Source organism: Dioscorea cayenensis, chromosome 1 (assembly GCF_009730915.1).
Source record: "Dioscorea cayenensis subsp. rotundata cultivar TDr96_F1 chromosome 1, TDr96_F1_v2_PseudoChromosome.rev07_lg8_w22 25.fasta, whole genome shotgun sequence".
Classification (NCBI taxonomy): Eukaryota; Viridiplantae; Streptophyta; class Magnoliopsida; order Dioscoreales; family Dioscoreaceae; genus Dioscorea; species Dioscorea cayenensis.
The window spans coordinates 10,165,479-10,187,020 of record NC_052471.1 but is presented as its reverse complement, the minus strand read 5'-3'; the positions used below and the strand labels follow the sequence as shown (position 1 = coordinate 10,187,020).

The window sequence follows — 21,542 nt, the reverse complement described above, 5'->3', positions numbered from 1 at the left end:
AATCAACTCAAAGCAATCAATTCATTACTCTTACTTAAAGGAAAAGGAGAATGTGTTTGTCTTGCTCTATAGCATGTATCATAAACAAAATTATTCTTAGAATCAAAACAATTACTAATATCATATATAAAAAAGAGAAGTTGACTAGACTTATTTCTGTCTCAATCATCTATGCCAAACAATACTTGAGTCCTTCAACCCCATCTTCATTGCCAAATGTGCCCTGATGGGTATGTAACAATAAATCCTCCTTGAAGTTCACATGCTCCAATTAGCATCCTCAATGTATGCTCGCGTATCATACAAAGCTCATTAGTAAACATGATTTGATAATTTATCTAGGAAATCAATTAACGAATAGATATCAAGTTGCAAGCTAAATTCAGCTATAAAGTACATCAAACAACTCCATCTCTGGACTTAAAGTAATGCAACCAACCATTGTTGTCATTGTCTTAGACCCATTAGGTAAATAAACAACTCCATTTCTGGTAAGTCTTTCTTACCCGTTACGTGATTTGACACCTGACTATCAATTATACAAGTAAAGGTTTCAAAAACCTTACCAGAAAATTTGTCTGATCCTTCACTAGATCAATTGAGGAGGGTCAGCAATTTCTGAAACTGCTTATGAAATAAGCTAGGGATAGTCGAACCATTACTTCCCTCAATGGAAGAAACAGCGGTTGTTGTGTTGGCTTGTCCACATCTTGCTTGCCCTCAGTCTCGGCTCATGTTAATATTCTCATGTAACTTCATGCCTTCATACGAAATTGGGCATCCATTGAGCTCAAAACATTCAGTGACCTCATGCCTAGACTTGTTACCCAGTTGATGATAGTAGTTTGTTTTTTACTGTGGCTTAAAACACCAAAACATATACTTTGCCTATTTCCTCTAGACCATACATGATAGTCCGATGTCGTTCTTCATGTGTAATAAAGGCGTATGCCTTGTTCACAGTGGGTAGAGGATTCTTGCTTAATATTTGTCATTGAATAGTCCCAAACATTGCATCGTCCAATCCCATAAGGAATTGGTGTAGCTTATCCTTCTTTTTCTCATGTAGGAACTCTTACGAAGCACGACACGTATACATTGGAACCTTGGAATAGCTACTTAGTTCATTGATAAGTGCCTTAACATGCATATTTTATATATCGTTTTCACTATATTTAGCATGAAAGTTCATAGGTTTAGCACCGAACTAGCACAGAATTGCATTCATTCATTCACCATGGGATTTAATTACATTTCAGGACCAAAGAAGTGAATATGGAGGTGATTTGAGGTAGATTAGACCAAAATATAACAAACGGAACATCACCAAGGCCTCATCATGGTCGTGGTCCGGTCGTGCAAGTATGAAAATCCATGGGAAGACATCACAGGAGTCACAACAGGCTCCACAACGGCTATTGTATGCATAACGACTGTGGTCAAGCACACAATGGCCAGAACCAGAACATACTAAGAAGGGACTTATGGCCCAAGAAATTAACCTTTATCATAACGGCCTTCATAACGGACAACGGCCATTGTGGCCCCATAGCGGACTCAGTCTATAAATAGGTCTAGGTTTCATTGTTGAGGGGGGATTCTTATGCCGAATTTGGTTAGAGGGGGCCAGATTTTTGAAGAGTAGTACTGCTGGAGACAAGGATCAACCTAATTTCAGTGGATTATGGTGATTTCTCAAGAGGGATTCAAAGCGTATTGCTAGTCGAGGGCGTGTGAAGAGATTCAGCACCGTCTTGACGTTCTTGGGATCTTCTCAACCTCAACCATCAGAGAACCATTGGAGGAAGTTATTTTTAGGAATTTTTATACTTTCCTTGTGGATGCTTTATTTTTTATTCTTTATTATTTTTTCATAAGAGGACCCAATTCAAAGGGAATTTTATGTCATTGTACCTAAACTTTTTCTCGTGAACATTCATTTCCATTGGTAATATATTTTCTTTCTAGTTGATTATGATTCATTGCATGTCTTCTTATTGATTAATGCGTTGATGTTGTGAGGAAGAGATTCCCACTCATTAGAACATCCATGCTTTGCTAGAGATCTATGCATGCACTAAGGGATTATATATTGCTAGATTTCTAGATTAGGATTCGGTTATACTTTTAGTAGAATTCTTGATCTTAAGGCCGATATAAGAGGCTGGGTTGGAAGAGATTACATCTTAAGTTTCTAATGTTTCAGACCCGGCTACCAATAGATTGGGCCCAATAGGCCTCTGAATTCCCCCGGTCGATCACTAGACAATATTGACATATTTTAATTCACATCATAAGTAATTTCTAAGGAACTCCCCATATGGGTACCAACTCCTTCCAATCACACATCTTCATTCCCATTTGTATCTTAGTAATTAGTTTGTAAAAGTAGACTTAAGAACAACCATAGACGTTAGGATATTGATTAAGCGAAAATGAAGTAATAGGAGCCTCTTGGTGTTCCCTGAGGAATACAACCCTCATGTTCACCCACGAGGTATTACTTGATGACCCATGCACTTGAGGTATACACACGTAAAGGGTGTGTTACTCATCCCACATTCCCTTCAACTTCTTGTAATAGGTTATCACATTCATCCCCTGTTACCAAAGAGACACTATCTAGCTCTTTATTTCGTAGACCCTTGGAGAATTCCCAATTGAGAATCTATCCCTCACATCATCCCACACCACCTTTGCAGTCTCCAAATATACAATGCTTGGCTAAATTTATTTTTCAATAGAATTAAAAATCCATGAAATCAACATCAAGTTGCACACATCCCAACATTTGGCCCCCGGTGTGCCGATCATAGGTTTGGTCAAGGTTCTATTGAAAAACCAAGCTTGTTCTTAGCCTTGAGAGCATATATCGTCACCTACTTTCAAATGTCAAAAGTGTCTCTGTTTAGTAAGCAAGATGTGATCGTGGCACCTGGGTTATCACATAGATGCAAGAAGTAAGAAGAGGAGAGGACATCTAATCTCCAACCCTTTCTTAGAAGCAACAATGGTTGTATCATCACTTACGAAAATCCAGTGTATTGGCTAGTCAGGGCTTGGATAGCGATGACGGCTGTGTGGCAAAGGAGATAGCTGCTAGGTTTTTTGTTTTTAAACCTACTCTAGTACCATGATAAAATTAGAGAAGAATAATTATTCCTTTCATTTCAATTGCATTAGAATACAAGATATTTAATACTATCTTTACTTTTCTAAATAAAGCAAGTACCTAACTATTTCCTAATTACCTCTTAAATATATTACATCGAATATTACAAATAGACACCATTAAACCATCACAGCATTACTAACCTTTTGCTTGCCAAATTGTTTTTTCTTTATTTAGCCAAATACAATAAAATATTTATCATATAAGTTTTATAATTTATTTGTTAATTTGTATTTGTAATTAAAAGGATATAATTTATTTTATATATGTAATTATTATTATAAATTTTTTATCTTTTATTTACAAATTAAGATTAATAAGTCTAAAAGATCAACTACTTATATATATTTCATAAGAAAAGCTACTAAATTTGAACAATTATTATCCCCTAATATTGAAACTCTATCTTTCTTTCTCAATGCTGAAATGTCATCATCTATTGGAAAACTCCAAGTTTGGAAGTTCATCTAAGAAAGATTCAAAGAATTATCTTTAGAAAGATTAATATTACTTTACTAGAAAGAGATCCTGGATTACGTAGTCTGATTTTAGATTATCCTATTAATCAACAAAATGGGATTCATCATGCCTATCTTAACCTTAGAGCTTTTCAATGTTAGCTTGAAGATTACCCATTGTTTGGTTTAAAAAGGCTAACTTGATGTCTTTGTTCTTCTAATTTGATAGTATGGACGATAGTTAGGATATTCTCCAACCAAGGATACTCCTTTGTGCTTGCATTGTTATCCTCCTAGTAAAAAGGTAATTATCCAACCAAGTTTGTTGTGAGGGGTTTTTGAAATTGGAAAAAGGATAGTTATTGAAAGAATTATGTTTTTTTTTTCTGTTATAAAGGGAAAGATCCTAATTGACCAAATAAAATTGCAATTAGATCATGTGAGGCTTTGATGAATCAATTTAATCAAATTGAAAAGCTTATTAAAAAACATAGTACTTAACATATTATAGCTAATCTTTTGAGATTAAAAGTTTGAATTGATGCTATCCAATTGCTTATATTTCAAGGATGTGCTTCTAGAGGTAATGATGAAAGCGTGGATTCAATCAATTGTGGTAATTTCATTCATATGATAAAATTTCTATCATCTTATAATTAAAAAGTTACAATCACTATATTAGAGAAAGTTCCCTCAACATGTCTCATTCACCTCACAACAAACTTAGAAAGAAATTCTTCATGTTTTTTCTTTTAAAGTGAACCATGAAATACATAAAGAAATTGGAGATGCAAAAGTTTTGTCTAATTATAGATGAAGCTTGTGATGAATCTAGAAAAGAACAAAAGGTTATTGTTGTCAATGTATAAGATACCAGTACTTAGACTTTATAAGTTGCAACATCTAGTGTGCTTTCTCATCATGATGTAAATATTCAAAATATTCGAGAGCAAGGATATGATGGAACTACTACTATTAGAGGCAAATCGATTAATGTACAAGCTTTGAGTTATAATACATGCCTATATGTTTATTATGTCTATTGCATTGCATATCATCTCTAGATTACTCTTATTGCAACCTCTCGTGAGGTAAATCTTCTTCACTAGTTATTTGACAAGTTAGATTTTATTATTAATATTATCACCTTTTCTAGTAAACATAATGATAAACTAAGGGATGCTTAAACTGCTAAAATTATAAAGATGTTTACTATGGATGAGGGTTTGGAAGCGACCTTAACCAAACTTATGCATTACAGTGAGCTAGAGGTACTTAATGGAGTTCACACTTTAAATTTGTTTCTAATTTGATTAAAATGTTTAATGCAACTTGTCATGTACTTAATAATACTTCTACTAAAGGAAGTACTTCTTCTCAAAGTGATGATGCAAATAATGCATGAACACCAACGATTTTTTTTTGTGTGTGTTGGATCTTATGAAAGAACCTATGAGAAAAATTGAAATTCTTTATCAAGCTTTGCAGGGTGAGTCTCAAGATATTTTGAATGCCTTACATCTCGTCTGAACTATGAAAGAGTTGATTCAAAACCTAAGAAACATTGGATGAAAAGAATTTCTATTAGATGTGGAACATTCTTATGTTAATATGATTTTGATTTTCTGGATATAGATGCTAATTTTGTTGCATGGAAAGGTCAAGCACGAAATCAACTACGTGATTTTTCAAAAGGAGAGTATTATTAAGTGGAGTTGTTTTATGCTATAATTAATTATCAATTATAAGAATTGAATAATAGGTTCAATGAACATATAATGAAATTACTTTCTTTTAGAGATAGATATAAGTAATTTAATATTGACAATATTTGTAAACTTAAAATGAAATTCTATCATTAATATTTTAGTGAGCAAAAGGTAATTCTTTTAGGTATAATACTTGAATTGGTCCCTCTACTTTTCTCTCTCTTCCCTTTTGGTCCTTCTACTCAGAAATGCGCCCCATTAATCTCTCTGCTCTTGAAAATTCCCAACTTAGTCCCTCTACCCTTAATCTCTTCCCATCTAGTCCCTCTATTCTTGAAAATACAACCACTAATTGGCCTATTTTAGAGTAGAAGGGACTAAGTAGAACCATTTTCAAGAGTAGAGGGATTAGTGGGGTGCATTTCTGAGTAGAAGGACCTAAAAGGAAGAGAGAGAAAAGTAGAGGGACCAATTCGAGTATTATATCATTCTTTTAAAGGGGCCATTTCACTCATGGCGACAAATATTTTAACGGTTGCACGTGAAGCCATAATAGCCTGTTTTAAGGCGGTTTCATGTGCCATGTCAGCACCACATCAACACACTCTCCGGAAACAGCCTTACAATAGGCCATCATAGCCTCATGTGCAACCAGAGAAAAGTTAAGTTGCTTTTGTATTATAAAAAAAGTTTTATGGCCACAACTTTATAAAGTGAAAATATTTATGACCATGAGTGGAATGAACCCTTCTTTTAAGAGTTGCAAATTTTTAAAGATGATGTTGTGCAAAAATGCAGAATTAAAATATTTATCTACTAATTTTGAACTATGTTAAGGGTTAGTGAGGATTAGAAAATTAAGCATTTATCCTTTAATTGATAAATTGATTAGTTCTATTGTAACTTTACCTATTTTTACAACAAATACATAGCGAACATTCTCAACTATAAATTTGTCAAGACTAGACTTCTAAATAAGATATAAGCAAGGGTGGAGCCCCGTACAAAAGAATGGGACAATTGCCCCACCTTTTTATACTTAAATGTAATAATAAAAAAAAAATTATGAGTAAAGCTATTCTTGTCAAAATAAAAACTAAAACTAAAACCTAAACCTCATCTCAACCAACTCTCCACCATCTCTCCGTCTTTTCTCCTCTCACTGGTGCCGCTCATCATCCTCATCTCTCCGCTATTTCTCTCCTCTTGACATCATCATCGCACGTCATAGCAGATCTCTGGAAGATCATCCTCTCCAGCCATTATCCTCTCCATCTTACGCTTATCCTAACCCATCTTGGCTCATCTCCCGGGTAAAGACGATGAATGCCACCGCGACGGCGATCGTCTCCATTGAGAACCGGGTTTAGCAAATCTTAGTTTCTTTTTTGTGTTTTTGGTAAATTTTATATGTATTTTGATAAATTTTTATCTAGTAATTAAGAAGTTTTTAAATATATGGAAATGTAGAGTTTGGTGGAATTTATATGGAATAATGGCTTAATTTTGTAGTTTGGTAAGGTTGGAATTTTGATAAGAATTTGTGGATCTAATCATGGCAATTAAATCACTTCTTGGTGGTTGTTTGCAAGATCCGGGGTGGTGGTTTAAGCCGACATTGTGACAAAAGAGTAACATATAATGTTTTGGCCTTCTTGACAACTGTAAGAACATGCTTGCTTTTTGAGGCAAGAACTGTAATATTTGTTTGAGATCAACTACAAGAGTGAATGTTGTAGTTTCCAGCATACAAATCATGAGAAATTTTGATACATGGGCTTTTTGGTTTTCTATTGCAATATCTTTGATTAATAACTACATATTTACAATATCTTTGGCATTCAAATATCAAAACTTTTGTCTGTTGGTTCCCATATTCTTTCTAGTTTTCATTTACATTAACACACAACAATATTTCTGACACCATTATGTGCCATACCTATAAATTCTTATATCAATGTTTTAATTCTCTATATGATATTTTTCCATTAAATGAGAATCATATCCACATTCAAATATCAATGTTTGTCTATATTTTTTCTGTGACATATTATGAAACAAAATCTGTAATAAGAATTCAATATTTTTTTTGTTGCTTCTTATTGAATGACAACAAAATTTCTAATTGTTGTAGCCATCTATGCTTTAGGAAAACATTCAATAAGATGATGATGAAGAAAACTAAAAATTAGGTGAATTAAGAGCTCTTTTGTGTGCTTTTGCAGAGGATGAATGCTGATTAGCATGAAAAGAGGAAGAGAGAAATTTGAATGTTAGTGAATGTTGCAGTTTCCAGCATATAAACCATGAGAAATTTTCTTGTCAATGAAGTTTTTGGTGGTCAAAGCTATTGCATTTATTTGAATTGTGAAAAGTATGAGTGATGGAAAGCCAATATGAAATGCAATTAAATTCATCATTTGTAAAGATTGTTTTAGACCAATTCATCAATTCAATGAATGAAAAGTTTGTTGCTCTATTTCACTGCTAATTCAACATAGGCAAATTTCAATTTGGGATGGGAATACTTTTACTGCTAATTCAACATAGGAAAATATGACAATTCACAGGATTTTGAATATTTCTGCAGATTTAAAGCATTCAACAAACAATAAACTGATTTCATTTGATGGAGTTCAAAGAAAGTACTAGAATTTAATAAATAAATAGAAACAAGAAGGATCACAACCAATGTTATGAAATGGAAATAATTTCTGCTGGAGGATTACAACCGTATGAAATGAAAATAATATCTGTTGTAGAATCACAACCAATAGTATGAAATGGAAATAGGATCTGCTGCATGATCACAACCAATATTATGAAATGGAAATAATAACTACAGAAACATATCATTGAAGAAATACAAGCCAATAATATCTGCAAAAACTTATCGCTAAAGAAATCCAAGCCACATACTTCTGCAGTTCAAAAATATCACCAGCCAAAATAATACCTACATGATCAACAAATAACAGAGTATTCTCAGAGGTATAAAATGGAAATTAAAACATGTAAAATAGAAACTACTAGAGAAAGCACAAACAAGAAGGAACACCAAAACACTTACTTCTCTTGCATGAATCGCAATAAGTTTTATTGGCAATAAGGCTAATGTGCTCTATCAATCATTGTCAGATGAGTTGATGGTATAATATGTCACAAATATAGTATCAACTTTCAATCCTCCACATCATATGTTTGACAATTTTAAGAAGTAAATGACTAAACCTTTTTAGTTACCTGTGAAGAAGAATCATTGCCAAGATTTTGTAAAATGAAGATATTGACATGCATATTCACATCATTTGGAAGAGAATTCAAATTTCACCTAGAATAAAAATGTTAATCCATTATATTTAAAAAAAATATACGAAATAGCATAATAAATATTAGAGAAAATAATATTACCACATTTTCTTGAGTATAGAGTTCTTGTGTGTCATTTGGAGTTTGTGCATTTCCCTTTGATTGCACTTTATGAAAAAATAAAATTAATTTTAGACCCAGAAAAAATCATTGAGTTGGAAAAATGGTATAAAAAAAGTATGAGCACCTTCTTTTTATTTCAAATGATTATTTCTTCAACTTTTGACTTCTTCCTCTTCGATAGTGGGCAGCCCTTAGTCCACACTTATAATGGAGTTAGAAACTTTGTGGTTGAAGATGTTGATTGGTATTGTTCATGATTTTCTTCCAATAACTTCTGTGGTAGAAGTTGCTTTAGATGACAATCCCAATAATTTGTGTTAGCCATCAACTTATAAATTGCCTCATCCACACATTTCATTAGAAAATTATATTTCTTGATAGATTGTGCTCCAATTTTAGCAGCTTTGGAAAAATGAGAGCATAAGCTATTGTATCACATTTTTTGTTCACAAGTTTATGTATCATCATAACAAGTAATCACATAAGTATCTTTGCGTTTGATATCCTTTCTCCAACGTAGTAAAATATACTGAGGTGGAAGCTCTTTGATGTTCTTCCCAATGAAAACCTTGCATATATGTCTGCAAATAATTCCTCTGAACTCAAATAAACGGTATATGCATTTAATGCTAAAGTCAGCTTCATTATGATAAACATTGAATACCACTTGTTTTATGAGTCTGCCTTCATTTCCTCTGAAAATGTATGTCACTTGAAATGTATGTACTGGCCCATCTAAATTGATAAGTGCAAGATTGCAATATAGCATTCCTTTCAATTTGTCTTGAAACAACTTAGAAATTTCATTTGTATAGGCTTCCAATAATTGCTTCTCAAAATGACAATCGGTTAGCATATGAAAGTTTGTGTTAAAAGAAGCAAAGTCAGCTTTATTTTCTTTTCAACCTTACTTTTTAATGCATTGTTATATTCCTCCACAAATTGCTTTAAAAATGTTGTCGGGCAAACATAGCCATTAAAAAAAAGCATTTATGCTTTCACTTCTTTGCGTGGTAGACATCCCATCCCAAAAAATTCTTTTGACATAGACAAGAACCCATTGATGATGGATTTTAAATAAAAAATTCAACCACTCATTCTTTTCTATGTTGTAGTCCTTTATCATCTTCAACCAAATATCTTAGAATCATTGAATATCCACCGCCTCATAAATGATACTCTTCAATATCTTCTTTATTGCTTTGTACTAAGTTAGCCCTCCAAGCTTTCAGGTACTTTTTTCCTTATATACAATAGACAAAGTCGGCAATGAGAATTCGGAAAAATTGCCTTAATTGCACCTTGATTAGCCATGCATTGATCTGTAATAATTGCGTTAGGAGCCTTATGAGACATGCATTCTAACTAGGTTTTGAACAACCAAATATAAGTTTCCATATTTTCTTTAGATAATAAACCACATTTAAAAAAAATATAGTCTATCTATGATGGTTTAAACCAATAAAAAGAGCAAAAGACATATCATACTTGTTCATCAAGTACATTGTGTCAAATGATATTACATCACCAAAAGCCTCATATGTTGCTATGGACCTTGCATTTGCCCAAAATATATTTTTCAAATGATCCCTTGTCATCTATTTCAATCATGTGAAAAATTTTGAATTTCTCTGATGCATAAGAGAAAATAATTGCCAAGTGCTTCAACATCCCCAACACCAAGCCTGAGCTGTCATGCTTTTATAATATAATTTATACAATCTTTTTTTGTATATGTGAATTTTCATAACTACCACTTTCAAGTGCTAAAGAATGAAAATTTGTACTAAAGCCTATGCTGATCATTTAATTCAAGTTTTCTTTTTACATATCCATCCATTTTTTTATTGCATTTCTGAAAACGAGATTTTTGTGGACTTAGTGCTTGGTCGTGTTCCAACTTAACACTAGATATAGTGCACTATCCATCATAACCAATTACAACATTAATTTGGCTTGACAATTCGTCTTGGTAGATAGCATAGGGTTGAAAGCATTTTTTTGCAGTGGATATTCTTCTACCACTTCTTACGCATGCAAGTGTGTAATATTTCAATTTTCCATCATCTCGAAATCTTGTACTTCATTTTGTAATGCCAAAACCTTCTTGGCGAGCATACTCAATGTAAAAATTGTATACTTATTCAAAATTAAGCATCATGCCTTCTTTTGAACAGTTTTTTCATATGTTAATACCTCCATGCTTACCATTTCTTCATTCTGTTTGTTTAATATTTCTAAATTAAAAGGCCCAATTTTCGTTCACTTCATGCATGGTTCAGAGGACCCGATTTTCAATTCTACCATAATATTTTTGATTTGGATGATGGGCTAGAAAAGAAAACCTAAAATGTTACACACTTAATTAAAAATACAAGTATCTCAAAATAACAAATTTCTTCACACATGACCATGCATGAATTTCATATTACAAGTATCTCAAAACAACACAAGCTCAAATGATGTTTACACACTCCACTTCTAATTAATGTCATTTATGCTAGAAATTTGAAATGATACACACTAGAAGTATCTTATTAAGAAAACACTGTCATTTAAAAAACATCAAATTTCATCACTAGATATAAAATGGAATGTATAAAAGAAAAGGAGGAAAATTGTTGCATGATAAGAAAAACCCATACAAATAAGATTCAAAACAAATTAAAAAAAAACTTACAGCCAACCATTCCAATCCACCGGAATGCTTAATCAATAAAGCATGCAATTGATGATATTAATTATTAAATTGATTAGAGATTAGAAGTGGGATAGAAAGGGCATCAAGAACGGAGAAGCTTCGCACTTACTCGTACGAAGATCATGACGAAGACAGCACACAAACGCATTGTTGGCATCAGCATTGGTATCGGCCGCCACGTCGTAAGCCAAAGATGGAAAGGATGGCCAAAAGCGAATTAAAGAGGAGTGCCGGGCAGTTAGTGAGAAGTGGATGACAGCCGAAAGTGATGAGAGGAAGAACGGGGTCGTGATGTCAGGAGGAAAGAAACCGCGGCTAGATGAGGATGATGGGTGGCACTAGTGAGAGGAGAGAAGATGAGGAGACGGCGGAGAGTTGGTTGAGGTGAGGTTTAGGTTATAGTTTTAGTTGTAGTTGTAGTTTTTAGTTTTATTTTTTTAATTTTTTGAAATAGCTGATTAGGAGAGATAATATGTGAAGGAGTGATGAGTGCATTTCATATCATATTCTGCATACCTTTAATGCACTCTTTTCCTCATCTTTAAGCACTTTTTGTCTATGAATGATGTTATTCTGGATATGTTTGTCTTTGGTGCAGGCTTTTGAGCTCATAACATATATGGAGTGAAATCAGGGACAAAATCAACCAAAGAAGACAATTTCTCTAAGTGTCCAATGCAAGCACAGGCAGAGCATGAGTGTGCCATCTCCCCATGGTTTTCTCTGAATGGGACTCCTCTACTTTTTAGCAAGAGCACAGGTGAAGTTTGGGGGTGCTTTCTCCTAGTGATTATCTCTGGATAGGAGTTGCTTATGTTTTTAGGGGAAACACGATCTGCGTGCTCCTTTCATGGGCGTGCTCAAGCCGAGCACGGGGGGAGCACGGTCATGCTCTCCCTGTGATTATCTTGAGATGACACTTAGCCCTTTTCACTCAGAAGTTCCAAGAAGAGCACGGTCTGAGAACGACCATGCTAAGAATGTGTCGAGCCCGAAAGTTCCTTTTTAACTCCTAAATTTAGGATTTCTTGCTATCTTTTGTTCGGGAGACTTCTTCTCCAGCGGAGGAGCCTTGAAGAGAATGATGATCAACCATCACCACATGAGCTAAGGGGATCATGGTTGAGCTAGAAACGCTGGAGAAATAGAGTTTGCCCAATCCATGGAGTTCTTGATGTACAACTGAAGAGATTTTTCTAAAAGGGGGAAGTCATGATTTCTATCTTGTTTGCATTTATCTTTTACTCTGAGTTATATGAACTCATGATAGGCTAACCGTTCCACGGTGCCCCGGGATTGTGAACTATGTTGCTTCTTATACTTTGACTACTTGTTTTCTAATGCCTATGGAGTTCTAAAGTGTTCTTGTGTTTTTAATATGTTGCATAACTTGGCGTGCTTGATTTTCATAGTTGCTTGTGTAAAACTCTGCATGTGTGGATTACCATAGTTGTGATTACCTTTGGTAGTTGCAAAACTTGGCGTGTATGAAATCCACAGTTACATTAGCAAAACTTGGCGTATTTAAGAGCCGTAGATGTAACAAAGCTTTTAAGCACCCACAACGATCTTAGAATGTACCTTGGTAGGCATTAGAATCAAGTTAGTATCTAGAGCATATAGGAATTATCCCGGGGTATTGCTCTCTTGTTATTGAAACTCAACCCTAGTCTACCTGGTTCTTCCAACCTTTAGTTCTTTTTCTCTGTTTAGTTGTTAACCTCTTTATCATCCATTTGGTTATCTTAGACATTAGAGGATCAACTAGTACTAGAAGTTCAATCCCTGTGGTTCGACAACCCTACCCACACGGGGTACCAATGTATTACTTGTAACGATCCGTGCACTTGCGGAGAGTACACCAATGAGATGGATGCCACATGGGCATCCATGTCATTCATGTGAGATGTTCGTGTGAGAATTTTGGCAAGAATAGCTTTACTCATTTTTTATATGATAAGTCTATTTTCCCCCATAATTTTTACTATTGAACCCCTTAGGCTTTTAATCCTTTGCTTTGTTAATATTGTAACACTTTTTCTTTTAAAACAAAAGAAACACAAAATCAAATACGATTTTCAAACCCTCTTGGCATCACTGGATCCTATGCTATGAATTTGTGATCATATCATCAGGTGTCCCTGAACCATATTCTATCGATCCGGCTATCTTGGCTTAATGGCATTTAACAAGCTCATCGTAAAGTTCCTCAGACCTCGATTGAGTCTCTATTGTTGTGAGCTTGCATTCCTGCAAGGAAAATTGAGATTCCAGGAAGAGGAGTTCATTGTGGATAAGGACCTCCTTATTAAAGCTAGATGAGTTATCGATAAATAATGAATTTTATAAGCTTAATTATTTGATTAATCAAGTGAGCTAGGCAGTGGTTGTCTAACATCCAACTTTTGTAGCTAAGGACCACAACATGACTTGGCATTCTACCATTATATAAATTCTACCCTTAGAAAGCATTTGGATTATAAAAAATAGATTTAAGACTTATATAAATTTTATCAATGTAGTCTATTTAATTTATCAAGGAAAAAATATTTTTTCCTCATCTATTCCATCTCCCAAGAGCATATTCCAAAAATCACCCACTTCCAATTGTATTATCATACATAAACTTAACATCTCATCTTTTAACAACACATTTTGCTTCTATTATCCATATCATTTTTTTAAAAAAAAAATTTAATTATCATTTATATTGTAGATTGGAAAACAATATATCTCTGTACATACTCATTATTGTAGGTTATTGTTACTAAAACATTTTACTAGTAATATAAACTTTCAATGTCATGTAAGTTCTTTCAAGTGTATAAATCAAAGATGAGTTTGGTGGTGATTTGGACAACAATATGTACAAAAGTAGGCAAATGAACTAACCTATCATCATCATCATCATCATCATCATCATCATATAAATTCTACCCTTAGAAGCATTTGGATTATAAGAAATAGACTTCAAGTGTATAAATCAAATATGAGTTCGGTGGTGACTTGGACAACTATATTTATAAAATTAGGCAAATGAGCTAACCTATCATCATCATCATAATCATCATCATCATAATATAAATTCTACCCTTATAAAGCATTTGGATTATAAGAAATAGACTTCAAATTTATATAATTTTATCAATGTAGTATATTTAATTTATTAAGAAAAAAAATTATTTTTTTCTCATCTATTCCATCTCCTAAGAATGTATTTCCAAAAATCATCCACTTTCAACGATATTATCATATCTAAACATATCATCTCATCTTTTAACAACACATTTTACTTTTGTTATACATATTATTTATAGTAAAAAAAAATATAATTATCATTTAATAAAACTTAATAATAATTAAAGAAATCTAGAAATAAAAAAACATCCAATCCTAAATAATAGTTTTCCCCTCTAATGCGTGTACCACTTCACGCAAATCCCGAGACCCCCATCTCCTCACCATCTCGCTATTGTTACCTATTCTCATCCCCACTAATCACTCCCATGCCTGTCCCCAAAATGGGCCATCACCACTCATCATGTTGAGCACCTCACTAGGCCATTAGATCTGGATTTGATCTATCATCATCTAATAACATGCTCAACTCCACTGCAATGTCAACATTCACCGTGCTATCAAAAGGGGGGAAAATTCAGAATTCAATAAGTAACATATAAAATTAAATAAAAGTATAGGAGGCATCTTTCAATGAGAAGATGGAAAGTGCATGCACAGCAAAAGTTAAACCAATTCTTTTGTACCATCTTCAAAAAAAAAGAAAAAGAAAAAAAAAAGGAATAAAATTAATATGTTTATTCTCAAATTATTAATGCCATACCATTATATTCAACGCATAATCTTCATGAAAGCATCTTCAATATATTCATTATAGGATTGGTTGCAAAATACTAAGGTTGTTGTATTCTTCTGCTTAATGGACTAATAAAACGGAACCTACGTTAAGGCCTAGGTTTTTGTCAGAATAATCTTATGTCTATTTCCCGATCTCATTGATAATATAGCCTCATTCACATTAAAAGTAGAAGGAGTTACATTTGTCCATGTCGGTGATGATAACAGACACTAATGATAAATCCGTTGAGTTTTTATTATCGCTTCCCTTGCCCGAGCTCCACCATCCTTCCATAGCCCAATTTTTGACCCACACATTGGTGCATTCCCCTCGCCACCTACATTGCCATCTTGGCCATCAACGCAATCTCATTGCTCCTTCTCTCTTTTCACCACCCTATCGTTCTCCATCATCTGCTTAAATTTATCAATGGCTTCAGCCATCAAAACTTTTTTGAGGAATAGACAAAGCCTTGGTGGCTATAGCTGACTACTCTGATGAGTTTTTTTTATGCAATGAAAAAATCACAATGATTATGTCTCAAATAATATAGAAGTAAAAAAAATTTAAAAAACACACAGATATCATACCTTTGAAATAAATCCTACTGAAGGAAAAGCCACCATAGCTAGAGCTATCCAAGAAGCTCTATTTACGATTTCTATTCCACTTTGTTCTCTCCTTTGATGCATCTCTACATGATATGATCAATGATTGGTCTAACATTGGAAGCCTAACCAATTAAAAGTTGACAAATGACCCCCAACTTGCAAGTTCAGAGGGAAACATTTTTAGAGGAAAGAATTAAGAGTATATATATATATGATTTTTTAAATTAATTTATAGTTTGAAAGGTTTATAAATAAATATTATTTTAATGTTTTACTAAGGTGGGTACATAAGTAATTTATCATTTTTTACAAGAGTACGCAAGCCAAAATCCTAGATCTCTTTAAACAGAGCTGATCCCGACGTAAAGTTCCTTGTCTTCTCGTGCAAACCGAACTGGCTTCAGAGCTTCTCTTTTTATAGAAATAAAAACCTCATTTTTTGGGAAGCAAGCTTCTTCCTACCTCGTTCTCTCTTGTTCTCATTCTCGATCTCACCCTTGATGAAAGTCGAGAAGAAGCCCATGTAGTCCCCCCTTTCAATCCGGAGGTGGATCGTGATCGGCACCATGGTCTGCTTTCCTTGCCTCAGCCCTAACCGGAAGCGGCTCAAGCGACACAAGGGCTCCATTGATTCCCTCGGTAATTTTCCTAATTTGTTGCGATATTGCCCTTTTATATTATATTTTCAATGATTTTTATGTGTTTTTCAATTGAAGACTATGAGAACAAATCGTCTTGGAGTGGAGGCGAGATGCAGAGGAATGCTCATAGCTTCGATTTGAAAGAGCTCTCTATGGCCACAGAGAACTTTGAGGAATTGAATCTCATTGGCAAGGATGGGTTTGGGAAGGTCTTCAAAGGATTCTTAGAGAATCAAGCAAGAAAAAAAATATAACTTTAGGGTTTTACTTTTTTTGTCCTCATATTATTATAAAAACTGATGTTTGCATTCATGTGTTTATCAATATTCTAAATATTTGATTGAAATAAATAAGACAAACCTCTATAATCAAATCATATGATTCAATAATTTCTAAGGTGAATTATATAATTTATGGTGGTTATTCTTCATTTTTAAGGAGTGTTTATGGTGGTATATATAAATTCCATATTTATTCTTGCAATAATCTCTTGTTTTGGTTAGAATGTTCTTTTTTTATTTATTGGATTTGAATGCCAGTAGTTGGTCTGAATAGGAGGTGGTAATCAAGAAGTTCAATAGGTATGCAATGCAGGGGAATGAGGAGTTCCTCATGCTGACTGTACTGCACCATCCCAATCTTGTCAACTTGATTGGATATTGTGCTGAAGGAGAAGAAAGACTCTTGGTTTATGAGTAACATGTTCAGGGGAAGCTTGGATAATCACTTGTTTGGTGAGTTTCATTGTCTAGGAACATAGCTTGTTTGTTTGCATGCTAAAATTGTTCTGCTTGATTATTTTACTGCAATAGAAATGAAATATCCTTTGCGAGATATTCTTGCCATTCATTTGCCAGTTCTTTGGATTCTTTTCAAGTTTTCATTTAGGGGGCGTTTGGTTGAATGTAGTTGAAAATGCAGTGGATTTGTATTTACAAATCCTTGGATTTGATAATTCAGGAGAGTTAAATCCAGTGTTTGGTTAGATGTATTTGTAATACTGGATCACACAATATTGTGTTTGGTTGAAGGGATTTGTAAATTTGGATTTAGAAAACATGTGTCTGATTTGATATAATAATTAATATATACATTATAAAATATACATTTAATTTTAAGTAAATATGAATTTAAATTTAAAATATTATTAGTAATTAATATAATTGATATAAACTTAATTTATTATAATAAAATATAATATATTAATTATTTATTAAAAATAAGTAATATAATATAATAAATCAATTATATACTATATTACTAATATTAATTACACTATAATTATATTTTATTTAATATTTTTTTATAAAAATATAATTATAGTGTAATTAATATCATGAGTAATTAACATAATTAATATACATTTAATTTATTATAATAAAATAGCATATATTAATTATTTTTTTATATTTAATATGTTTATAAAAATATAATCGATGTAATTAATATCATGAGTAATTAATATAATTAATATATACTTAATTTATTATAATAAATATAATTTATTAATAATTTATTAAATTAATTAATATAATATAATATATCAATTATATATTATATTACTAATATTAATTACACTGTAATTATATTATATTTCATATTTTATGAAATATAATTATAGTGTAATTAATATTATGAGTAATTAAAATAATTAATATATACTTAATTTGTTATAATAAATATAATTTATTAATAATTTATTAAAATAGTTAATATAATATAATATAATATATCAATTATATATTATATTACTAATATTAATTACACTATAATTATATTATATTTAATATTTTATAAAATATAATTATAGTGTAATTAATATTATGAGTAATTAATATAATAAATATGAATTCAAATTTTAAATATTATAAGTAATTAATATAATTAATATATACTTGCATGTGAGGGATTCATTGGATGGGATTTTGGAATTCGGTCATTTTGGTCGAATTTCATAATCCCATGACTTTTGGATTTGGAAATACAAAATAAATTCAAATCTTTTGAAACAAACAAAGGATTTCTCAAATCCAAGGATTTTCAAATCCTTTGACTTTCAAGTCCACTCAAACAAACACCCCCTTAGTCATTTTGTTCACTTTACAACTTGAGAAACCTCCAGGATTAGTATTTTCAAGGCCTTTTCTCCCAGGCAATCACAGAATATAACACTTGTGGATAGAGATGCCAACGGGTCGGGTCGGGTGCGAGTTTTGCCATACCTGCACCCGAACCTGCTACCCCGCCCCATACCCGAACCCGACGGGTTTTCGAAACCCCAACCCACACCCGCACCCGACGGGTAATCGGGTCCCCATGGGTATACCCACCCTACCTTGACCCTATTTAAAAACATTTAAAATAAAATTAAAATATCAAATAAAAATTAAAAATATCAATAAAAATCATAGTTTTTTGTTTGAATGAACACCATAGAGTAGGAATTGAAAAAATATAAATTCAAAGCAATATAAAATAGACAAATTCAACATCATAGAGTAGGAATTAAAAAAATCCTAACAAAAAAATTAAATATATATAATTGGGTATATTTTTTAATTGAAGTTCAGGTCGGGTTCGCGTTGGGGTTCGGTTTGAGTATCAGGATTCCCATAGCCACACCCGCACCCACACCCGCTTTACATTAATCGGGTATTACCCGAACCCGACCCGAAACCCAGTCAAACCGGGCTTTACCCGTCAAACTCAAGTCGGGTAGGGTTTGGATATAATTGCCATCCCTACTAGTGGACAGTTCTAGTGCTCAAGTTAAATATAAAGTATTTAATGATACTACTCTTTTTTTCCATTTGGATTTTGTATCATTGTTATTTATTATCAATATAGAAATGGTTATTATATTTTCCATTTAGTAGCATACCCATAAACAATCCTAAGCTAAAAAAGACCAACTATCATTGTAAGTAATTGTGAAACTTTTTAAATGTCAGATCTTTTCATTTGCTTGTCTATCTAATTTTCTTTATCCAGGATTCCAACCAAATAGCCAAAATAATTTTCCTTCTATTTTCCATTTACCATCAAATTAAATACTCACAAAACAGCCAACTTAATCTTTTTCAAAAAAACACTTTATTTATTGATCTTCGTTATCTTTTGCTTATGCATCTTATTCTTATTTGGAGCTGTTGATATTTCCACATTATTGATCAATGAAATGCTTATATGTCAGATTTGCGCCATGGCCAAGAGTCATTGTCATGGAACACACGAGTGAAGATTGCTCTTGGTGCTGCAAAGGGCCTTGCCTATTTTCATGATATGGCAGATCCTCCTGTTATCCTGTTATTTACCGTGACTTGAAATCTTCAAACATTTTATTAGAAGAGGACTTCAACTCTAAACACTTTGATTTTGGACTTGCAAGGTTTGGACCTGTTGGAGAGGACACTGATGTTTCGACCACGGTCATGGGAACCCATGGCTACTGTGCCCCTGATTATTCTCAGAGTGGAAAGCTGAATGTAAATTCAGATGTTTATAGCTTTGGTGTGGTTCTATTGGAGCTGATAAGTGGTTGAAGGGTGTTTGAGTTTTCCCTTGGAACAGGAACTGAGAGTCTGATTGAATGGGTATATCATTTTGTCTCTCTGCCATGCGTTCAATATATGTTCCTTTCTCCTCTTGAAATACTGAATAATGATGATTAAGTTCTGGATGTCAATGTTATGGATATGCATCAAACTTAAATTTGTGGCACAAAACAATGTTTTATGCATGCATACACTTAGCTTAAGATTTGTGTTTTTTGTTGCTCACAAGAGAAAATGCATATGAAAGGTAACTTGTTTAGGAAAGTGCATTTACCGGTGTATCTACCTCTGAAATTGTCTAATTAGCTGATTAGATTATTTTATTATCCTAGAAACATAAGAATATGAAAACATGTAAAGTTCTTGTGTCATTTCAGTTGAAGCATTCGTGTTTAATGATCATGCAACACAAGAAATGTGACCGAGGGTGGTGATGGATATTGCCATAGCTAAGTTAGCAAAAATCAAACTACTGTTTTTTTGTTTGGTACTTTAGATTTCTATGGCCACTTACCTTCTTGAAATTATTGAAAAGTTTGTTACCATCTGTTGCAGTTATGCCCATTTTTCAATGATAGGAGTAGATTCACTCAACTGGCTGATCTATTGCTCCAAGGGCGCTGTCCTCTTTGGGGCTTCTACCAGCTTGTTTCACTCATCTCAATGTGCCTCATGACCATGCTGAAATCCGTCCTTTCATGCGTGACATTGTCTCTGCACTAAAGTATGTCGCATCTCAACCTTACGGCATTGACATCGGGTGCAAAATACCTTCTACTCATACATCATAGGCTACTATTGGTCATCTCTCTGCGCAAGTGGTTAGTAAGAATGCTTATCCTTCTTATTTATATGTAACATTACCAAATGAACCAATGCACCCACATCGGCTTGTAGGTCTAGTTAATAGTATCATGTGTATAGTGCTTTCATCTTTTTCAATCTAATCAATCCTGCAATTATGGTCATCAAACTTGTTTTTTCGTTATTCTTTCTCGTGTTCCATCAATCCAAGCACACATTAAACTTCCACTGTTTCCTACCAAGTAGTTACATCTAATCAAGTCTGTGACTCCACAAAGGGTATACGAAGGGCAATAAAAAAACTCAACTCATTGTCATTTATTTGCATATCCTTATATCCATCTTGTTTTTTCACAATAAATTTTTCTAGTAAGTACCAAATTTTAGATTTATTTTCAGTTTAAGCATTAACTTTTAAGTTGTATTAAAATGAGTACTAAATTTTAATTTCATTTTTCCGATGGGTTAACAAGGGATTTCCAATGGATTTTTGGTGACATGGTGGCGATCACGTAGGATGCACACATCAACGTCTCTCTCATTCCCCCTTTCTTTCTCTCTTTCCCTCCCAACTACTGTAGGCCTAGTTCCTCACCGGTGCATC

At 33.1% G+C, this 21,542-nt stretch overlaps 1 pseudogene; it reads left to right on the top strand.

The window, feature by feature from the left end:
• Positions 1-16,328: 16,328 nt before the first annotated feature.
• On the top strand, positions 16,329-20,925 carry LOC120249683 (annotated as a pseudogene).
• Positions 20,926-21,542: the final 617 nt, after the last annotated feature.